General features: G+C 42.2%; 1 long non-coding RNA gene across 1 annotated transcript; it reads left to right on the forward strand.

Moving 5' to 3' along the window:
• Nucleotides 1-914: 914 nt before the first annotated feature.
• Nucleotides 915-22,969, forward strand: LOC134492433 (uncharacterized). The gene is made up of 3 exons (XR_010067439.1): nt 915-1,027; nt 19,396-19,529; nt 22,280-22,969. It is a non-coding gene; the product is annotated as an uncharacterized LOC134492433 (long non-coding RNA).
• Nucleotides 22,970-23,200: the final 231 nt, after the last annotated feature.

Raw genomic sequence — 23,200 nt, forward strand, 5'->3', positions numbered from 1 at the left:
CCGGGATCGCCCATCATCAGGTTTCCCATTCCTCTGCTGATTGCTTTCAGCTGGGCGATCCCCGTTGTATTGCCGCTGATGGCTTGGGTGGCTCCGTGATCCGTTTAGCTATTGTTTGTTAGCCGTTAGTCGTTGTGGGTTGATGGCTACTTATCTTGTACCCCTTCACCTATTTCCTTGTCATTGTCATGTGTGCCATTGCGCTGATGACTTTAGCTCAACGGCACTCATGACAATATCTCTCTGGACCAGAACCTAGGCATCACCATAATAAAATTATTTTTTTTTAAAAACAACCCTAGGCATCAACATTAGGATTCAGACAGGAACAGCTTGCATGAATGACCAAAGAAGAGACATTATTTCATCAAGCTCATTAATTAGGTCTGGCTTATCAAGAAAGCTGGCACAACCAGCATCCTGCTGCTTCTTCAGATGGATCCAGATCTGAGGCTAATCCATTTGAGCACTTTCCTTGCCCACCGCTTGCAGACAAATTACCCGCAGTGCCACAGTTCAGTCCATTATAAGGATGGACAGGACCTCTTGATGGGGTTATCAGAGGAGGAGGAGGAGGCCAGTCCTGCACCTGGCAGCTGGTCACATTCAAAGGCTTCTCAGCACTAGGCAAAATGGTCAGACATAGATCAGGAGAGAAGAAAGCAGCAGCAGCAGTGCATTTTTTTTATTTTTGGGAGAAGAACATGCCATTTTCCTTTCTCTAGTGAAGGAGATTTATTGGCTGTTCCCTTGTTGGCCAAAGCTATTTCCTCCAGCACCTGGTTTCGCTGTGGCTGTTCCCTCCACAAAGAGAGGCCAGAGATGTGTTCCAAGGAAAGCCCCTCCCCCCTTCCCCTTCCCTGCTCTTTTCCTTACAGCAATTTAAGCCTTGCCAAGCCAATCTGCATGTGTTAGTCAAACCTCCCCTAAGCCCAGCAGCCCCACCCTGGCTCCTTCTTCCCCCAAGCCTCTGGGGAAGGCAGAAGAAAGCATTCCCGCATGGGCAGAGAATTGGAGGCAGCCAAAGGTAAGCAGGCTGCCAGCACTCCATCTGGATTGCGCTTCCCCAGCAGAACAAGGAGCATAAATCCAGCCTGACGCAGCTCTGGCTGAGAGCAGCAGCTTTCCTTGGCCTCTGAAAGAGCAAACAGATGGTGTGAGCGGGCTCCGAAAGCGAGCCCGTACCTGCTGGGGGCAAAACTTGCCTCTGAAAGGGTGACTGGTGCCCCTGTGACATTACAGAGGGAGGCGTAGAAGTTGGCAAGGTGGAAGGAGGAGGGTTCCTCCCCTTTCTGTTGCTGAATGTAGGACTTATTAGGATCAGGGCTTTGGGCCAGGGCTCCACCCCAGCCCTGTTTTCTAATTCCAAATAATTAAAATTAGAATAAATGAAAGGGCCTCTGAATAGGCGCCAAGGGCATTTCTTTCACTTCAGAAAAGCAACATGCATTGCAGGCTAGGAAGGACTTCCAAACAGAAGTGCTCCTTCCAGAAACACCCAAACCCCTTACTTTTTTGCAGACCAATTGCCCACAGAATGCCCCATGTCAGTCCATTATAAGGATGGACAGGACCTCTTGATGGGGTTATCAGAGAAGAAGGCCAGTCCTGCAAATGGCAGCTGGTCACATTCAAAGGCTTCCCAGAAAGAATGTATTGTATGGATAAGGCTCAGTGGAAGCACATACTTTGCTTGTTCCATTTTATGGAAGAGAAAAACTGAGGGGCACATAGAGAAGTGCTTATGGAGAAAGCTGGCTTAAGGGAAGGTATGTACGAATAATTTGGCATCTATGCAAAGATACCAAATGCCAAAGCTCTTGGTCTGGAAGCGAGACTGGAATAGCAAAAGCATCAATCACATGCATTGGTTTGGGTGTTGATACATATTTACATGCCTGAAACTCCTCTATGTGCATAACTCGAATCACCTACCTAATTTGATCTTAGAAGGGTGGGAAATATATACTAATACAGCAGCGGCATGGTTAAAATTATGGGATATTTAAGGTCACATCCTGCCTCATAAACTTCCCTCTCCCAGTTGCCAAAGTTCCCTTCATTCTTCCTCCCTTCCTGTCAAGAGCACAGCCCCTCTTAGGCCCAGGAAAAAAAATTATTTATTCCCCCTTTATTTTTTGTCCTGTCCTTTGATTGCAAAATTCAGTGACTTTTTTGAGACCCTGACTTTCTGACCCTTACTGTGTTTTGCTTGGTTCCAAATCTCCATCTTAGCATTCTTTACACGATACTGGAACTTGGCTTGTAGACTTAACTCCGCTGCTTGTAGAAATTTTAATGATGCCACAGAATGGAATCAAAACACTCCCCTCATAGGCCTCCACCCTATTTGATGGCCACAAGATGCAGGGACTTTTCGAATATTTTCCTGTGGGAGGAGACATAGTCCAAAATTTTTTTGGGGGGGAAGCGTTAGCCTATCATGGTAGCAGCCTGACTTCTCTTTTCCCAAACTCCTTTATCTTCTGCTGGTACTTGAAACAGCAGCTGTGTTGACAGCCTGTCCACCATCCTGCATCTTCCACAAAGCTCCCATGTTGAGCATCAATCTGAAATATCTTGAGAACCACCTAAAGGTTGCCATTGAAGAATGCGGAGAATTTTTACCAAAATGGGGCTGTTCTTTAAAGGGGGCATGAAAAAATGGGGGGGGGGGGAAGGAGAAGGAGAACCGCCTCTGGAGAAATATTGTTGCTGTATTCTCTCCATCTAGCTGGTCTTGTTGTTCTTTGCAATTTCTAGATTTTTAATTCCTAGAGTTGTTATAGTCTATTTCAAAGAAGGGCAACCTCAGCCCAGGGCCTACAAGAAGCCTCTTTTTGTGGCTTCCAGAATCCCTCTGCTAAAATGCAGCAGTGGGGTTTCTTGCCATTCCAACACTGTAATGTAAAGATGGAGATGGGCTTGCTTATTTATTAGCTTGCTATCCCACCTTTCACTTATGAGCTGAAGGCAACACACCTGAGGCTCCCTTTTACTTCTCCCCCAACCATCCTGTACCATAGATTGAGCTCACCCAATCAGCTGTGAATAGCCATCCTGCTTTTCAAGACTGCTGTCTGCTTGCCAGCATCTCACGCAAGCTGGCAGCACGCAAATATTTCCAAAACATATTCTTTCATCCTCCCAATTTGCATTTACAGGAGGGTCAGTTGTTTGCCCTGGATCCCATTGCCAAAAGAGATTCCCCTCACCTTCTCCCTTTCCAGATGAAGGAGCGTCTGCTCTTCTGCAAAGCATGGTTTGTAAAAGATGGTTCTGCAGCCGAGACTCAGGGAGAAAAGGAGCAAGAAGTTGGGAACAGAGAGTGAGATGAGAAAGAAGATACCTCCCAAGCAGTCTCTGAATTAACCAACTGAATCATCAGGGATCTGGACTGAGTCTAGGAAAAACCGGGGAAAGCTGCTATTTTGAAAGGACAAGTAAAACTTTTTTTTGGTGGTTCAAGTCAGTGTTGACTCCTGGCGACTGCCTGGACAAGTCCCCGCAGTTTTCTTGGCAAGGTTTTTCAGAAGTGGTTTGCCCTTGCCTACTTCCTAGGGCTGAGAGAGAGTGACTGGCCCAGGGTCACCCAGCTGGCTTTGTGCCCAAGGCAGGACTAGAACTCAGAGTCTCCCGGTTTCTAGCCTGGTGCCCTAACTACTACACCAAACTGGCTCTCAAAACATGTTTAGCTAGAAGCATTATGTAAGATTACTTTTAATGCATTTTCTGTGTATCTAACTCCACTTTATTGCCTCTGGTGATAATTATATCTAGTATTTATGTTTACATGCTCAGTACTTTTTGCATTTTTATGCAGGTTGGAACCTCTTTACAGGGAATGTCTCTAAATTAAGAGAAAACTAACATCATCTTGAACCTGTCCCCAAACTTCCACTCTCCTCTGTAGCTTTCTATGGGAGAGTCCTTTAAAACACTCTCTGTAATTTTAGCAGTGCTATATATTTACTTGCTCTAATGATGAATGGTTTCACATGTGACTAAAGTTAAAAAGGATTTTTTTAAGTCTTACTTTTCTTTTTTTCAGAATAAATATTGATTTTGATTATCCCTTGTGAGATTGATCTGCCTCGCAAAGTTGGTGGTGCCGATTCTCCCTAGTCACACATCTCCATGATACAGGTCTGGGTCGTGGCAGTAGAGAATTCCATTATTATCATCTTTTTTCCTTTGTATTTGTCAGTAAGGGTAGTAGTCTGGGGAATCCCATCTCTCCCACAAGTTGGGCTTGAGGAGGAGGATATGAGGTAGAAGCATCCCCAAGCCACCACACCAAGGTAAGAGGCAGAGCTAGAATGTGTATACTGGGAAGGCATCTGGGATAGGAGGTAGAAATCTCCAAGCTTTTGCCCCATGAGCTCAACTGCCTCTACAAAATTAACACAGGTTCAGAAAGAAAGAAACTCTCTCCACCCCCCACCCCAAGAAAACCTTATCTTGCCTGTGGGAATTTGTATTCAATTTTTAAAAATTATGAATTTAACAAACAAACAAACAAAAAATACAGCAATGATAATGCAATCAAAAGTCAAAGCAGCTATGCAATAAAAAGGATATATACTTGCAGTCAAAATAAACTCAAAACGTTTGGAAAAGAAAAAAAGTATATTAATGTTACACTGATCTCTTTCCATTTTCCTCGTGCCCCTGGCCACGTGGGACCACCCACTTTACGCCACTGCTTTGCCCTACAGCCCTCAGCCCCATTAAGCAGCACCAGCATGCCAAAAGTTGTCCGCCCTTCTCCTACTTCCTGAATGTGTGAGCGTACACACACATGTATGTGTGCACAAACAGAACCACAGTGTGTCTGCCTCGTTAACTGCTATGGACGTTTTAAGAGAAAGCAGGAAAAGAAAATGTTTTGAAGTAATTACTGTGTGGACACCGGGGAGCGCGTAGCTTTTGGTTGAGTGGATGGGAAATGTGGCTACTCAGTTCCAGTGAGAAAAAGCAGGCCTACCCACAGCCTGACCATTCAGTCTGGGTCAGACATTCCTGTGTAAAACGCATCACCGTTTCCTGCCGCAGAGAATCAAGCCAGGGGCTGGAAGTGGTTAATGGAGTCACCAGCTGCAGTTTGAGGGGACCCTTCACCCAGCCATTATTATCTCACTGCAGAGATACTTTCCAAGCCCAAACAGCTGCTGTGCAACCATTTCCCAAACTGCCCAGGCCTATTTCCTCATGCAGCAAGCTGGCCCATGGAACTGGACTGCTTAAGACCTTGTACCATTTCTCCCTGTCATTTTTGCACGTGGGGGTGTATTTCAAGCAAATCCTTACAAAAGTAGTTTGAATTTTGCAAAAAACACAGCTATGAAAATGCAACCTAAATTTGGGCAGGGCATTACTTCAAAACCAAAGCCTTTACTGTACTGAAAGAGACAGCAGGCAAACCAGCTTAACTTATATCACAGAATTTCATTGTTGCAACACTGAACGTTTCTCAGCTAATTCAAAAATGTGTGCTGATATCTCAGCAGAAGCTCCCGGTTTGAGATCTGTGGATATGGGCATGCCACAGTATACTCATGTGTCACTGCAGCTCTATGAGCTGCACTGGTAGCTTGTTTGCTTCCAGGTGCAATTCATGGTGCTGGGTATCCCCTGTAAAGCCCTTCACGGCATGGGGCTGGGCTATTTGAGGGACTGCCTGTCTCCAATTGCTTCTGCCTGGCCAGTGAGATTGGGCAGAGTGGGTGTGCTCCAGGTGCCTTCAATGAAAGAGTGCCACCTTTTGGGGCTTAGGAAGCGTGCCTTCTCTGTCATGATCCTGCCCTTTGGAACACTTTCCCCCCAGAGATCTATATGGCTTCCTGTCAGGCCCGAGAATCAGTCCGGCCAAACTTCAGTTCTGTATTTGCTTATACCACATAGACAGAATCTTGCCAGACTAAAGCTACTCTATCTAACCTAAAGGGAAATAGCTGGGAAGGCTGTAGGGCAGGGCTATTCGGAACCTCTTTGTTTTCCCATATTCCATTTCTGGACTGCGTCTCCTTTTATCTTACCCTCCTCCTTGAATGTGCTCCCTCCTTCCTAAGAACCAGCAGCATTACTGAAATCCACCACACTTCCACCCTGATGACATTCCAGAAGTCCGTGAAGACCTGGCTCTTCTCCTAGGCCTGCAGTGACAGTGGCTGTTGAGCCCTGTGGGTTGTTTTTTGTATGTTCCCTGGCCACGTGTGGTTCTTTTTTGCTCGGTCTTCTCTTCCCTTCTCATTTTTCATTGTAAGCTGCCCAGAGTCGTCTGGAGTCGGGTGGCCTCTAAATGTTGTTATTTGTATTTTGTAGGCCATCCAAAGTCATGATAGATTGGGGCAGCCTATTTTTAAAATACATAAATACATACATAAATTGAGCAGCAACATGCTGTTCTTTAAGGACAATGACAAGCCAGAGATTTTGCTGCAGGAGGTTAGGCCAAATGTCCTCCTCCCTGCCCTTTGCTGCCACTCAGTAAGGCTGCCACATTATAAAATATTGCTGGACCATTCATACATCAGTTCCCAAATTTGCCTAACCCTGACCCTAATCCTAATCCTAACCCTATCTTACCTCTTGTTGGGTCACCCAAAGCAGATTGCTAGGCCACACTGCTATACAGCACAGTTATCTCTGCCTATAGAAAATAACAAACAGGCCTCATGCCTTATGTCACCACTTGAACCTAAACACGACAAATCAAGGCCTGGCAATACTTATTTCATCCCATGGCACCGGAGCAACAGCATCTCATCCCAGCCTGTGAGCGAGATGGGGCTAAGTCATCCTTAGCAGTACCTGTGTTAAAGCAGGATTTACCCCCTTATTACTACTATTACTTAGGACATCTTCAAGGGATGTGAATTCCCTTAGCCTTTGTCATCTATTAGCTTATAGGAAGTCACTGCAGTGACTGGGAACAAAGGCAAAAGCAGCAGGGTAGGGATCAACAATGGGGAGGGCAAATCTCATACTAATTCAATTTAGTGCCAACTCAAGGATGGGTGGAGTGCCCATTAACTCAGGAGTGGGAGAAGCTCCTTAATCCCATACATGGGTGATGCTGCATCTCTGCATGCTCTGCTGTTCTCTGACCATGCCTTTGATCAATCAAGAAAGGCAGGTAAAACATTGGGTATAGAGTCATACCAGGAAAATGGCACAAGAAAGAAAAGTATTAAAGATCCTTTTTTTAGGATCAATGGTCTAATCAAACTGAAGCTCCTCCCTGCTTACAATTCCCTGTTTAGGAAAAATAAAACTATTGGGAGAAACAATCATGTACTTCCTTTCTAACCCAAAATCTTGCTCTCAGGATGTTAGAAACTGTAGTCCAAGACACCAGGTTTTGAAATCCTGGGATATATGTCTTCAGTTCAGAAATGCAACATTATCCTTAGCGAAGAACTGTAGCCTATTTTCAACAAAGCAACGGCTACTTTTGACAAACTCAAAGCCTGTTTATGTTACAATAACAAATGAACCTCACCAGATAAAGATGCTGACTTAGCAGGCTGGCGTTCTCAGTGTCCTGCAGCAGGGCAGCGAGGCACAGACTGGCCTTTAGTTATCAAGAAGGGGAAAAACTCAGCAGCCTCCACCTCCATTGTTTGCCTTGTTTCTTTGGAATGTACTAGCAAAATTAATCACTGCTGCAGATGTCCTCATGAAGTCTGGTCTAACCAAGCACCTTTGCTAGACTATTTAATATATTTTAAAACCACATTTCCGAGAACAAACTGTCCCAATGGAGATTACAGAACAAAATACATCTCTAGTGGTGGAGACTACCCCTAGCAAAAATTCATGAGTGGGACTGCAATGCCTAACTTTTCCAGATAGTCTCAACATTTCTGGAGAGCACCAGGTTTGGGAAGTCTGGTGTAGAATCAAAAAGCTGGAGGGAGCTTTGTAGTCCAAACCCCCCATTAATGCCGAGGTAGAATGAATGAATGGGTTCTACTGTTGAAGTGCTTTTGTTGCTAATCTAGTCTATGAGGTGCCTTTTCAGCTAACAGAAATGTGATCAAGGTAACGATGATCATGCTTTAAGGTTGTTTGTGGGTTTTTGTGGGGTTTTTTTTTTTTTTTTGTGCCTTCAAGTCAGTGTTGACTCTTGGACCAGTCCCTGCAGTTTTCTTGGCAATGTTTTTCAGAATTGGCTTGCCCTTGCCTCCTTTCTAGGGCTGAGAGAAGTGACTGGCCAAAGGTCACCCAGCTGGCTTTGTGCCTAAGGCAGGACTAGAACTCCTGCTCTCCTGGTTTCTAGTCTGGTGCCTTAACCCCTACACAAAACTCGCTCGCTTTAAGGTTATAATTTTAAAAAAGATGGATTGTTGCTTATTGGTACGTCTCCTATACTGTAGTAAAAAGGAAACCAATTATGGATCCATTCCCTTTAGAACAGCTAAATATAGTGGGGTTAATATGACGTTCTTCTCAGGAAGTCTTTAGCCCTTGAGTCTAAACCCCTGTTTAACGCTGAAATCCAAATTAAGCATCCTTGAGAGATAGCAGTGTAGCCTCTGCTCAGATACGTCAATATGTTTTGGGGTAATTATTTCCACTGTCAGATAGATCTTACTGTAAAGAGGTTTTTCCTAGCATTTAACCAGATTCTGCCTTCCTGTAACTTAAAACCAATACTCTATATCCTACACTCTGGAATAACATAGGTCATGGCATTCTGCTGTTTGCCACCCCTTCGAGAGCTTCTATCTTTTCTCAAGACAGATGATGGAGACTGTATCAGTTCCCCACTCCAAAGCCTATCTTACAGCAGCTCTGAATCATTTCTATTCTCTGTTCCAGTTCATTATAGGACAGCTTCAGTACAAAAAGAGACATTCCGTAAAGAGTGAGATTGTTTTGAAATCAGAGCTGGCTTTTTAAAGAAAGCACAGACAAGCAACCTCAACCCACAGTCTTAGTTATGGTAAGTCAATTCCCCTGCTGACGAACTGCTCAACCTTGAAACTGAGGGGTTTAGGGTCTTCCCACAAGTCCAAGCCAAATGCTTTACTGTGGGTGGCTTGAACGACCTACACAAGCTCTGGGCTGGCCAGCAAGTGAAGTCATTGTGGGAATTCTCTCTGGATATGCAGAAAACTGCTGTGTCATCTCTTCCCCCTCCTCATCAGTATGCTGGCAAAGGCTAGCATCCATGATTCAAAAGAAAAACATGCCTGCCCTTTTTATGGAGCCATAACTCTGTCCTTAAGTAATTTTAGCAATAATTGGTAGCTAGATGCTGCTGGGGGCGTGATGGTGGTGAAGCAAAGTTAATGCTGATAATAAAGTCCAAAATCCATCTGTTCTTCCTTTCAGTCCTCCCATCAGCACCAATTTTCCAATCCTTTTGCAAGTTTCCCAAATTATTTTCCTGCTATACCGCCTACCACAATGGGTAGGAATGGAACCTCAATAGAACTTCCTCCTCTGGGTCTACTATTGTAATTGAGAGAAGGTCCAACTGGTGTCCAGCGATGAACAGGAGAGGCAAGGAGAAGTGGGCGAGGAACTCAGTTAGTAGAATGGAACTACTAGGTATGAGCTGCTAGTTCCGCTTTGTTGAAAGTAGCTGTTCAGGAGCAGACTTGGTGTCTCCCCGCTGCAGCTCTAGGATGGAGGATCTGATCTGCAATGCCAAAGATCCCAGGTTCCATCCCTAGCATCTCCTTCGCGGCAGAGGAAAACCTTGCCTTGTTTTAGATGTGGCTTCAGCAAATCACAATTGCTGGATTCATACATCAAACATTAAGCTCTAAACCAAGGGTCTCAAACGCAAATTGTCAGAAATGGCTCATGAGAACTAGTTCACTAGCCTGAGGGATGGACACCAAAGCCTCTTCATACATAGACACAAAAGCCTTAAGTCGAGAATTAAGAGTGTCCCAGGGTGCCTTCAAACATACCTGTATTCGTTTTTCTTTAAATGCACACACACACATGCCCCAAGGCTATGTGGGAAACAGTTGTGAAACAGCCATTTCACTTTGGCCGCTTAGCTGGCAGCATTTTTTATTAATTAGTATTTTTTTTATTCCCGGGTTGATTTCAAGATCATCTCTCAGGGATCTAAACTAGATAAACCATCTCACTAAGAGCTGCCAACAAATTCTGTGTTTTTTTCTGTCTTCTGGCTAAGCAGAGATCTTTCTTGCCTTCAGTCTTGTTTGCTTTTCCTGCCCTTCTCTCCCTTTGCTTGGCTGAGTCTGTCCTTTGCTCCTTTGCCTAAGGGAGTGATCTTGCTTGATTGCTGTCTTTTTGCCCCTTGCCTAACACAGAGATCCTTGCAGCGGGGCAGCCAGATCCCAGCCCTCCTCCTTGGCCACCTCCCTCCTTGGGCAGTCCCATCTTCCTGGCCTGCCTTTCTTCCCCACTACCCCTGCCTGGAGAAATCCAGGACTGCCCTCAGATGCAGTCCTGCCATGGAGTGCAAGAGGAGAGGAGGTGGGGTTCCCAGAGAGCAGCAGTGCTTGGTGCAACGGGCCTCAAAATGCCAATGGTGAGGCCTGGCCTACTGGCCCCAGGAGATCCACGTGGATGTGCTGAGGTGAGTTTTGAGGCCCCTCAACTTCCTGGAGTGTTTTCCATATTCCAGGCCATATGTCTCTGTGGTTCTTGGTGCTGAGCTCTTGCTTGGCAGCATCTGCAGGGTCCTCAAAGCATCGCTCCAGGCTACAAAAAATTACTCAGAAAGCTACCTGTGGCTCACAAGCTACAGGTTGGGCCCCCTACTATAAACTGATCAAATGTCGTATTATGGTTTAATTCAATGATGCAGGATTACATTAATCTTCTTGATATGGTCAATTGACTAATCAATAAAGCTCTTTGATTGGATGAATTCATGGTTATGGGATATGACCCATTATGTTCCTACCCCCCGCCCCCAATCCCAAGGATTGAATACTGAGCCCACTGGTGGCATGATCATTTGCAGTTACATGATGAAAAAATAACTCTGTGACCAATCCTCGCATTTACCACCTTCGCAAGTCTGTAAAGCAAAGGAAAGCTGAAGTAAGATTGTAAGCACTGTCGTGGTTTCGCTTAGTGACCACTTTGCTTAACAATCAAGTTGCTGGTCCCAATTGTGGTCACTAAACAAGAACTACCTGTACTTGTGTGTCTTCCTGCTCTAAAGCGGGACTGCTCAGTGATGTCATCCAGCTTGCTATATCCTGCAGTTACTAGCAACTGTAAGGCTTGTTAAAGGATGTCATCAGGCATTTCTTTGCTCCCAGTTGCAAAATCTAAAACTGATTGCTACCATAAGGCAGTACAGGAAAACAAAAGAGGGGTTTTTTGGCTTCTGAACCAAAAAACAAGAATTGCTTAAGAATGTGTGAAAAAAATGCACAGCAGAACAGATTGCCCCATCTAGTCCAATGTCATCTATGCATATTAGCAATACCGCTCCAGGATTTCAGGCAGGGATTTTCCAAGTCCTATATGGAGATGCTATGGATCAAATGCAAGACCTTTTGCAGGTTATGCATATGCTTTACCCCTGATTGTAGCAGAATGTTCCAGTGTCTGGCACTGACAATAGGGCTACCGTTATCTGGGTTGCAAAATCCCAGCTAACCACGATACTGAAGAGAAGTCCCTGTTTGTTGCCCTCCAGGCACTGGCCTGAGTTTTGCAGCCCAGATATGGTAGCCCTGCTTACAGGAACAATCCCCTGCCTTGCCATTTTCCTTAAAGGTTTCCAAACCTACTTCTGGTAAATGCAGTGCAAGCTCTTAATTGGTGCCTCTTCAGTCCTCACATTCTCTCAAAGTTCGTGACACCATTTATGAGCCTCTTTTTTCTTCCTCATAGGTGATTCTGGAAGTCAGCGTTGACCCGGAACCCCTTCTGGATTGCTGCTTCTTCAGAAGATAGGCAATTCAGTCTTCTTTCCACTTACATGACACAGCCTTCTCAGCTGTGCAGGAATTAAGAGAATGTCTGAACATACGCAGCATTCCAACTGCTTCCCAGCCACAGCAGCTTTGTCCCCCTTCCTATCTGGGACTGAAAAGGAGATTTTTCAGTGATGAGCACGCCTGCTTGTTGTGGTATGGCAGCTTTTGATTTAGCAACTGGATAAGCTTAAACATTTGTTCTCGATCCTGAGGGAAGTTTCCTATTATAAAGCTTCCCTAATATAAATAAGTAAACCCAGCAATCCTGGCTGGCTATAAATGATTTCTCCTTTGCAGCAGGGCTGGCTTTCTAACAATAGCCCCTGGAGAAGGAAAATAGCGCTGCGCTGCCATCTATCAACAGTCTTCAGTACTACATCACACACTGGCTCCAATGTAGATCCTTGTAGGCAGGAGGACATTAGAGGAAGATGCACAAAGAACAAACAAACGATTGAGGCCATAAATCCCATCTTTCCCCAAAGCTTCCGTGCAGCTGCACGGAAATAGCTTCAGCCCAGCCAATCCATTGCTTGTCCTCCAAGCCCTCCAGGAGAAGGAGAGTGCTGGAAAGGATCTCCGGGGGGCGGGGGGGGGGCTGTAGCCATGGCAGCTGCACTAAGCTATTGATCTGATCCGGGGCTGTGGGGGATCAATAGCTATTAAATGAACAACAAAAGCAGGTGCTAGGAACATCCACTGAGAACAGTTGAGCGTCAAGGAAATAAAATAGGGAAAAACAACAGGCAGCTGGGCCAGAAGCTCCTTCAGGAACTGAATGCAGGAGTGCAGCCTACTGACTTTTTGCCAGGTTATTTATTTATCATATTTCTACCCCGCCCATCTCATATTATGACGACTCTGGGCGGTTGTGCATTTACAGGTAGGCCTCACTTACCAACTGCCTTGTTTAGCAACTGTTCAAAGTTACAACGGTATAAAAAGTTTTGTGACCAATCCTCACATTTACAACCGTTACAGTGTCCCACGATCATGTGATCACCATTTGTGTGCTTCACATCCGCTTCCGAAAAGCAGAATGGAGAATACAGAAGTAAAATTGTAAGTTGCGGTCATGCAATGTCTCACTTAACAACCAAATGAGAAGTGACATTGTAAGCCCATCACAGTCACGTTATTTTCCACTTAGCGACCATGGCACTTAGTGATGGAGTTGTTGGTCCCAATTGTGGTTGCTAAGCAAGGACTACCTGTATGCAAATCTCCATCTTGTGGAACCAATGGACAAGCAGCCCTGCTGCTGGGTCAAGTCAACCCATGTTTTTTTTCTACTTATGTCCACCCCCACCCCTACCCCTGCAACAGGTATGCAGAAATAATTTCGTCTGACACTGGAAGAAAGTTATCTCATTAGGCCACCATTCATCTAACCAAGGTTTACTAAGTAAGCTACACAGACTGGATTCACACGGATTGGATCAACATCCTACTTCATAAAGAATGGTTTCTGAACCACAAAGTTTGGCTTCATACTTTATTTTAAACCATAGTGAGATTTGGATTTGGTGTGTGAACCCAGCCCAAGTAATACATGGTTCATAATAAGGAAAAAAATTGCGTAATACTCTAAGTCAACCTGCTCAGTTAACAGAGCCACATACACCCAACATTTTACTCACATCCAAGATCAATCATTCCAGATTCATAGAATTTAACAGGAGTAAGTCTGAACTTCTGATCATCGGACACAAGCAAGTTTAAATTTCAGGATAACCAACTAGTTCAAAATGACTACCTTCTACCTTGTAATATTTTGATTTCAACACGATAATCTAAAAAAAAAAGTGCTGTTATTCTGAAAGAGAAAAAAAAAGACATACACATTTTTTCTTCCCAGTTTTCAGTCATTCAAAGGGGAAAAAAGGGGGGACGTTCTCCTAAGCATCCTTTCCCCTTTTCTTTCCTTTTCTAATTCCATCCTATTTCAGGCCCTGCTGACATCATCACTCTGAACAGCGGATGAGAATTTTTATCGCATTGCATTTCTGATAGGAAATTTGGTTCGGATGGCCATGGGGTAGTTTAAACTCATCCCATCTATAGGCCATCTTAAGCTCGTTTTGAACATCTTGCAGCTTCTCGCTGAAATTAGTTACCCTCAACATTGCATCAATTGCTTCGTGTTATACATAGTTTGGCCCCTATGTAAAACAGGATGGTGGAAATAGTGTGGGAACATCGCTTCCTCTGTGTTTAGTGTACTCAGCTGAAAAGCAAGTAGGGTGAGACCATGCTTTCGGGAGCTCAGCTTTGTTTCATAATCCAACACAAGTTATATGCATCTGCTGGAGGTAATATCGCATAAAAGTGCTTCTTATAACAGTGTGAAGCATTTAAGTATTTAGTTGTGAATCAACTATTGGAGTTGGCCTCCTTCCTTGATATATGAGCAACTTCAGCGCTCCCTGCTTTCACACTGATTGAATTTCATTGAAATGAAGTCATATTTATGAAATATGTTAATGCACCTTTATTAACTTTATGGCTCCTTTCCATCCACTTAGCAGGCACCTCAGATTTTCTCACCCGAACTCCAGAAGAAAGATAATTCAGCAAAATCACATGGAATGCTGAAGAACTTAGTTGGTAGCAGAGCAGGCCTGAACGTCCAGCAGCTTAGCTTTTATTTTATTAGTCTGACCATTTTCTAAGAACAAGGGACCACACATTAGGGACTGATGTCTGGATCAAATAAGGTGGACCTTAAAATTCCCCCCAGGAGGAGGACATGATAAAAAGAACAGTGATTAGTGTTTTAACAAAAGAATCTAACAGCAGCAAAATCTTCTAACAATAAAAAGTAATGTTAGATGTGTAGTCACCAAACCTCTACAGAGTCTTTTCCTCATCTAGACGTATTTTTCTTTCATACACATACAGAACTTTTGCTGTTCATTCACCAGCACCTCTTATACATACATATACTGAGAGAGGGAGTTTTAGCTTCTTTACTAACAGATAATGGCAGCATCAGCCATTCAGCCAGTAAGCTCTTAATTTGTAAGGTCTGCCCCTATGAGCAAGAAGAAAGCCCAGGAACTGACCTCAGGGCTCCCCAAGCAGTACACCCTCACCCCCACCTTGGAGGATGTCAGTCCCATGCCTATGGGTACTCTTAACCATCCCTGGTTAATCTTGAACACATTGGGAAAGCAGATCTACCATACTTGGGCTTTAAGGATGCTATGAATATGGGGTCAGATCTCCCAAAGATGAAATTTGATTGAAGCCAGAATTAAGCTAACTCCAGACTAGGTAGGCATGCTTACATCCATAACTCAAGCCAGTTGCTTTAAAGAGAGCTCTTACCACCCTGCTTCCATTTCTGATTGATGTCTAGATAAGAAATTAGCAAAGCACTTAGCAAATGAGTTAATCATCTTAATTACAGTACCTTATGCTCTAATTATAAAACAGCCAGGCAAATCACTGAGGAGCTTAAGTTTTGAGTAAGTCTTTTGGAAGAAACAGAGATTTGACCAAGTTTGATCATGTTGGTAATTATTAATATTTGCATCAAACCAACCTAGATGCTTCAAGAAGCTATGTTGACCAACATCAGAGAATACAGCTTGTCATAGCAGCTGATGGGTATATTGTGGATGGAAGCTGCAATGTCTCTATGGGACAAACGTGGTCAGGAAAGGCTACTCTACAGGGCATCTCTGTGACAAGCCCAACCACACTGAAATAACTGATCAGGATGTGGCATTATAAAGCATCTGCCACGACCAGTGCCTCTATATATTCCCATGGTTGACTGCTAATCTTTTCTGCTTTTGCAGCCACTCCTTGACATTTCTGAATGTAAACTTGAGTTAAGACATGTTTTAACAATGAATAGCAGCTTATTCACTTGCCCTTTTCCTTCCGAGGAGCAGTGAGAATTAAATCCAGTCAAAGGTATGAGCCTATGGATGACAGAAAGAGTAGGTCCCACAGGCACATTGCCCCAAGGTCCCCCCATCTTGAGCCAAAATATATTGGTTACACCTTATAAACATATTCTTATTAAGCCTAGCATGAGAGATTTCAGTGGTCTCAAATTTGCTTGGGTATGAATAAGCGCCTGTATCTCTGGAGGCTGGCTAAAATTAATACAGAATTTGTTTTTATTTTCATGGCAAGATTGGGAGCACAATGCAAGTTACTTTCAGCTTCCACTATCCACCAATGATTTATGTCCAAACTTAATCACATACTGTATATGGAGTAATTGTTTATTATTTCTGTCTTATCTTTTTCAAAAATAAAAAGCAGGTGGGGTGGATACATCATCAGGATAGTTCAGGAAGTAACAGATTTCTGCAGCGAATACTCCAAACAACTCTTCTGATTTTGATTTCGAACAAGAAAATTGCTTTTACGTAAATTCAAATAATCCAGGAACACCCCCCCCCCCCACAAAAGAACCTGAAATGCAATCAAGGTAAATGGCACCATAACATACCCAATTCTGACCACATAAAGAATTACAGGAAAGGTTTAATAGGTATGTCTGAAGGACTTCCAAAAGTCAATCAACATCATGCATCCAAAATCAAAATACGTCCCACCCACATCAAATATGTCACAAACACCCACTCAACCATTTGAAAATATAGAATACTTTTCTGTTTAGAAAAATTTCCTTTCCAGTTCTTATTCATCTGATGCCAAATCTATTTCCAAAACAACTCAACAAAGGTTTTTTTACTTTTGGTGGAATTGTGTTTCCAATAGCTTCTCCAATATTGTTATTATAGAGAATATCCTCCCATAGAATAAAAATCTGTTTAAACACCTATTCCATATTGACAGAGCACCACTAGTTATTGGTCACCATTTCTATGGTCTTAGGGTAGCAGTGGTGGGAGATGGAACTGAAGATAGAGTTATTTGGCCAGGGTTACTTAATAGGGGTATCTGTGATTCTTATAAGGAGTTGGAAGCTTCCCAGTCTCCACGTATGTGTACGATATCAAAAGACATGGATTTGTAGAAAAGAGGTGGTGAATCTTCTGCATTTAAAAACTGTATTTTAAAGTAATTTTTACAAAGCACAGATGCAGTTAAAAATACACTTGACAATTATCCATAATATCTTTTAAAAATTCTGTTATTTAGAAGTAGTATCCTTTCAGAGTAGTTTATTGAGAAGGATGGGGAACTAGTGATGCTCCAGTGCTGAAACTCAAATCTCTCAACACCTCATCATTTGCTAGGTTGGCTGGAGTTGAATTCAGACTAGGTTCCCTATCCTGATAAAAGCAGTAACACCATTATGATCAAAATATAAGCATGATTAGTTGTAAGCTCAATCTTTCCAACCTTCCCATCTTCATTAAGGAAGAGAGGATCTCTTGGTTGAGCTTGTGTCACACTATCAAAAGAAAAATTGATCTTCCATGAGGATAATCAGAGCAGAGGTTATCAACTTAAATGGAAAGTGACCATTACACAGAGGGAATGGGAGATGCTCCAGGTCAGAAACAAAAGGAATGCTGGGACTTAGAGGTCTGTACTAGGCCTTTCACAAAAAGCTTTAACAGGTTGGAAAAAAGTATTGCCTGATGACAAAAAAGGAGGACACTCTGTGAAGTTTTAATATTGATTTTAACTGATTTTCCTATGGTTTTAAACTATCTTGAGTGGCTATATAAGCAGAAACACAAGCTATAAATCTAACAATAAATAATAATCAATGGGTACAAGAGAGAGGCCAAAATGTGATACACCTGATATTGCAGGGTATAAATAGCTGTTTGGGGCAAATCTTTCTTTTCTGGAAGGATTTCCATTGTGAAGGAAGCCCTCGTGAAAGGCTTCGAAGTAGCCAAAAGAACCTATTCTTGGCTACATCTCTTTGAGGTCTGACTGGCACTCTGCCAACTTCAATTCTGGTTAAAACACAAATGTTAGGGTGAGTCTGTGGTCCAGCTCACACTCTTAGATAGTCACATTTCTTCCTAAAAAAAAAAATCTGATTTGGTTTATTGGGATTAGCCCGCTAGCTATATGCTCTTTGGGTCCAGAAAAAGCTAAGGCAGAGCAAAAAGACAGATTGAAAGTTTCACATCTCCAATATCATGAGATTGTGCAAACTTTTTATTATATCTAGATACTGATGCCCTGCCCTCAGTGATGAAACTAGGTAGATACAACAACATTCCCTACCAGGGAATGTGTTGCTAAATTACCCCTTACATCACATCCAACGTCTTGAACTCATATAATTAGTTGTTAGCAAGCTTTCCCACCTATTGCAATCAGTAATTATAAAGCAGCTACAAGACCAGTGTGTTGAAATATCTAAGGTCACAAAATGTTTAACTATAGCAGTGGCTATCAGCAGCTGGGGGATCTGCTCTGTCTATAATTAACTAAGTCTGGGATTCTGTTACTCTATTTACTATTATATTCCTTGACTGCTTCATCTTTCTCTTCTAGTATCTGTAGAAAACACTAACAGTCATGACAAACTCTACTTGTCCATGCTGCGTTTGACTCATATCATATTGGCCCTCCAATGTGTACTACACCTTTGTTCAACTACACACAACTTTAGCTTCCCTTCTAATCAAGAACACCAGCATTATATAATCATATCCCCACTGTCCCTGCTACTCCACTTCATTGACAAAATGTTTAGTTAGTATCAAGGAAAGGATAACTGATCCTTTTACGTTTTCCTCCATGCTTTGAAACAGAGAGTAATCAGCAAGAGACATGCTAAAAACTTTCTGCAAGGTCCAACTTTGTCAAAATTTGCTTCCTGAAAGATATTGGAATAAAGTCCATCTTTCAGACTATGTCCCAGAAATTGTATATCTCCTATCAACACCATTTGTACAATCAATCATTTACTTATAGTATTCTTCCTTCTCTTTCGTCTTCTTCCACGAACGATAAACGTGGATGAGAATACCATTTTAGCCCCAAGGGTCTTGTCAGCCTTCCAAGGTAGACCTGACTAGGAAACCAAAGTCATGAATGCTAATACTACTTTTATTATAAGGTTACAGTAACAGAATCTTGGCATCTGAATGCGCTTCTTCCCTCCTTCTTGGTGAGAAGTGGGGGGGGGGGGCTCTTGTCTGAGACACTTGCTCAGATTACAGTTCTGACCTGGACTCAAATTCCTTTTATCCGACCACTGCCTTGGTAGCAGCTTTTCCTCCTGTTCCTCAAGGTTATTCCTTCTTCCCTTTACAGCTCTTGACTTTCCTTCTTAGAACTTAAGTTCATACAATATGATTGCAGCATTTGTCCCCATGCAGGTTAGCAGGAAGTGGTTGTCAGTGCACTTGATACACCTTGAAAGTTGTTCTGTCACATCCCTGATCCTTGCTCCTGGCAGACAGTGCACTTAAAAATCATGTGGCCCCAGCTGCACATATTAGTTTTGGCTCTTACTAGTAGCAGATCACCAATTACCGTAATTCTTACCTTTGTCTTCCTGCAGAATGCAGCTGCACCTCCCTTGCCTTTCAGAGATCCATCATCCTAGCTCCTGTTCCATAGCATCTTCAGTAACCCTGAAGACTCAGAGATAGCTCTTCTGTGAGGGCCTGAAAATGATTCCTGAGTTCTAGTGATGTAAGCTATCTTCTGTATCTTTTGCTTCTAGTTGTTATTCCTGTCTCATGAACTTGCTCCTTTGTTATTTTTTTTATGTACTGCTTCCTCCAACAGTTTCTGTTGTAGCACCTCCTTTGACCTGATAAATCTTCATTCTCCTCATGTACTGAAATGAAATGAAATGTGACCATTCACTGTTTCACTCCTCCAACTTTTTCTTCAAGGACTGTGCAGGCTTGACCTTGCTGCAAATGTATGCCAGGTTATTTTCAGGCAGGAACAGAAACACACAGCAAGCACTGCAGGTCATGATTGCAGATTCCTTTCCATCATCATTTTTGTTTTGTTTTTTAAAGTACCAACAATAAAAGCCTTTAATTTCTTCTTGTTCCTTTCTCAGAATAACCAAGTTACTTTTTTTGTCTGTGTTCATTTTTTTTTTTGAACAAGAACTGAAAAGGGACTAAAATATTACTGATGGGTTCAACTGACTCCTTATATACTATTGTCTAGATCAAGAACTACAACTGTTTTCATATAAATTAACTTTAACAGAAAGCTTTAGTTCTATCATTCAGTCAATACATTATGTACTGACCTGAGCACCCTTAAATATTAGGAAAAAACATGAAGTCTTTCAACTCAATTATCTCATGTCCCGTAAGTACTGAACCATAAGATGTTAGTGGAAGAATCTATTGGTCAGTCCAGGTGGGACTCGTAATATGCAGGGCTCTCACATCAAACAAAGCCCAACATTATTAATCAATGTAGTACCACAAATGAAGTCATGGCAAGTGTCCCTGTCTGCTTATTCATGAGACAGGCTTCAGCATCTGTCATAGAACAGAAGAATAACTGTAGTGCAAAATTTGGCCTGTATTTGGATTGAGAAATATTTATGCAAAGGAGAACCTTGACTATGTTTATATGTATTCACAATGCCTTTTTAACTCCACAGCTGTGGAATGCTACTTACAATTAACTCATTTCTATAAAATTGTACAAGTTGGAAAGATCCTCTTGCAAAAAGAAAAAAAAGTTCACGGACTTAGCCAGTGCTACTTCAAACATAAGCAACAAAGGCTCTTTGGGATAGATAGCTGCTAACTCAATTCCCTCTAATAAAGGAAATGCAGACCTTTTCAATATTGACGTGATCTTAAGATAGGTGGGACTTTTACAAAAGTGAGCCTACCTAAATCACAGAACTGAAAGCAAGGAGAATTCTTGTGACATAAACTTTTGTGGAACACAGTCTCTTTTATTAGAACATTATCCTGCAACAGTTGGTTGCTTAAATTAGAGTCAGAAAGGAGATGAAAAGCAGAAGTTTCAGATAGTGATTAGTTCTTGACAATGATCATTAAAAAAAACAGACATTAGATGTGATAGTATACTTGCATTGATCTGTTCACACAAAAAGTGGGGTAAGGCAATAATTGACAAGAAATATACATTAGCATTTCTGTCAGTTCAGCAAAATCCCCCGTTTTTCCTAAATACCCAAGACATAAATGCTGTAGACTGGCATTCAATGGACAGGACACCTGGAGAGAGAAAAAACTCCTATATCAATTCTTCTCTCTCTACCCTAAACCTGTTTGGTGGTGTTGCAGGGAGGCTCAGCTGGGAGAAACTAATCCATCCCTCCCCCCCACCCAAAAAATATCATCCCAGTCTTCAACCCAGGCCTCAGTTATATATGTCAGGTCAGCCCTCTCATCCATAGTCCAATTATGGATGAGAGATATTGTTGGCATTCCCAGAAAATAAAGATGATGTGCGGTTGCAGTATAGCATTTTCATGGCCATATGCTCACTTGCCTAGAACAAAACATAAAGGTAAACTGGGATGACAGAGAGCACTGTAGAAGGTTAGAGGGATGAATAGGAAGCAACTGCACCTTTCCCTTTCCCATGGAGATCATTTTGTGAGAAAGATCTACGATATACTCTTAACATTTCAGAGATGTCTACAGTTTCACCCAAGAGTTGCCTAGCCGCAGTATATAATAAAACATTACTCCCTTCCTACCTGTGACATAATCACAACAGAACAAGAAAAGGGGAAGGGTCAGTACACTGGTTCTCACTCAGACTCTTCCATCCTCTGCTCCTTTTAAAGGCCAGGGAAGAGAATCATGTTTGTGTATAAATAAATAAATGAAAAACCAACTCTACACTTTAAAGATCAAAAATGGGGTCTTCAGCCTTCTGTATTTTGTTTATGTTTTCAAAAAATTAAGATTTTTTGCTAACATTGAGTATTTCTCCTTCTAGTTGTATATAGATGATTTATTTTTGTAAAGTGCCATGCCCTAAAAACCCATGGCACTGCAGAAATAAATTTGTTATTCCAATTGCTATGTTTATATGAATAGTCAGTGTATTTTAATAAGCAGTTATTAGAAGTTAAGCCACCTTAGTTAAGATACTATCTGAAGTCCCATATTTGCAATAAACTTTGAGATAATCTAAATGAATGCTTTAGTACTAGGAACAAGCAGCACTCAGAATATATGGATAGAAATTGAACAGTGTTGTTTCATTCCATATATTACTCCCAAAACGTTCCATCAGGAAGATCTCCACTTTTTAAAAATTTAGAATCATTATCTAAAGACAGAGTTGTTATTAATGATGCTTGCAATTGTGCCTGGCAAACTTGGACATTTTCTTCTTTTCCAAAGGTCACCCAAATGAATTCTAAAATCACCTGTGTTCTCAATGACAACTGAGTTCCCATTGTTCTATTCTTCACCTAGGACAATGCAAACATAAAAAGAAGTAAAGCCATGGGAAGCAAGAGAAAGGAATCACAGATGCAGAAATGCAGCAAATACTACTTTTGCAAACAGAAGATTGACTTTACATGAAAAAGAACAGACCAGCTCTCTCAGCTGCCACCACATTCCTATTGACTATCTGACAAATTACAAGAGGATGAAGTTACCAATGGATTTTCTACTGGTGCTTTAACAAATTGATGTTTTATAAAAATTATAACCTGACTAGCAGTTACACGCCTGGGGCACAAAGGAGCACAAAAAAATTGGACATATTAACGAAGGCTGATTTATAGGTAACATTCCAGTGATAGGGAACATTCCAGCTAAGCAAGACAACAGGACTTGTATTTAAACATGTTTACCACCACCATCTGTCTAAATGAACCTAAGCATCCTTGGAATCCCAGCTGGTCTTTTAAGCCTCTCCAGTGTCACATGACACTGAGGTATTACTTTGTGACAAAGCCTGACATGCTTTTAAAACTTGACAGAACCACGAAATGCCTTTTTTCCCAAAATGGAAAGCTTGACAGACTAAAATTCTTAGTGACTTTTCAATACACAACTCTTTTACACAGTAGCTTGTCCAATTTTAATTGGCTAACTCCATTATTCAGATATAGGTTTGCTTAGATGGATCCAGCCCACTCAGGAAATTTTGTAATTGCCGGCTAGACTTCTGGTAACAGGAATGGCATAAAGCATCTGGGCAAGCAACAAACGCACCTCTCCTCTAAGGGATTAACTATGGAGATTTATATGAATTGAAGAACTTACCTGATAGTAACTAAGCAGGAGGCTAAGATGCTCTGGTGGCTGTCTCTGCGAAGTTTGTTCAGAAGCCCAATATTCTATACAAGCAGTTAATATGTAAAACTTTGACCTTGGTTTGGAATA

The sequence above is a fragment of the Candoia aspera genome, chromosome 2 (genome assembly GCF_035149785.1).
Source record: "Candoia aspera isolate rCanAsp1 chromosome 2, rCanAsp1.hap2, whole genome shotgun sequence".
Taxonomy (NCBI): domain Eukaryota; kingdom Metazoa; phylum Chordata; class Lepidosauria; order Squamata; family Boidae; genus Candoia; species Candoia aspera.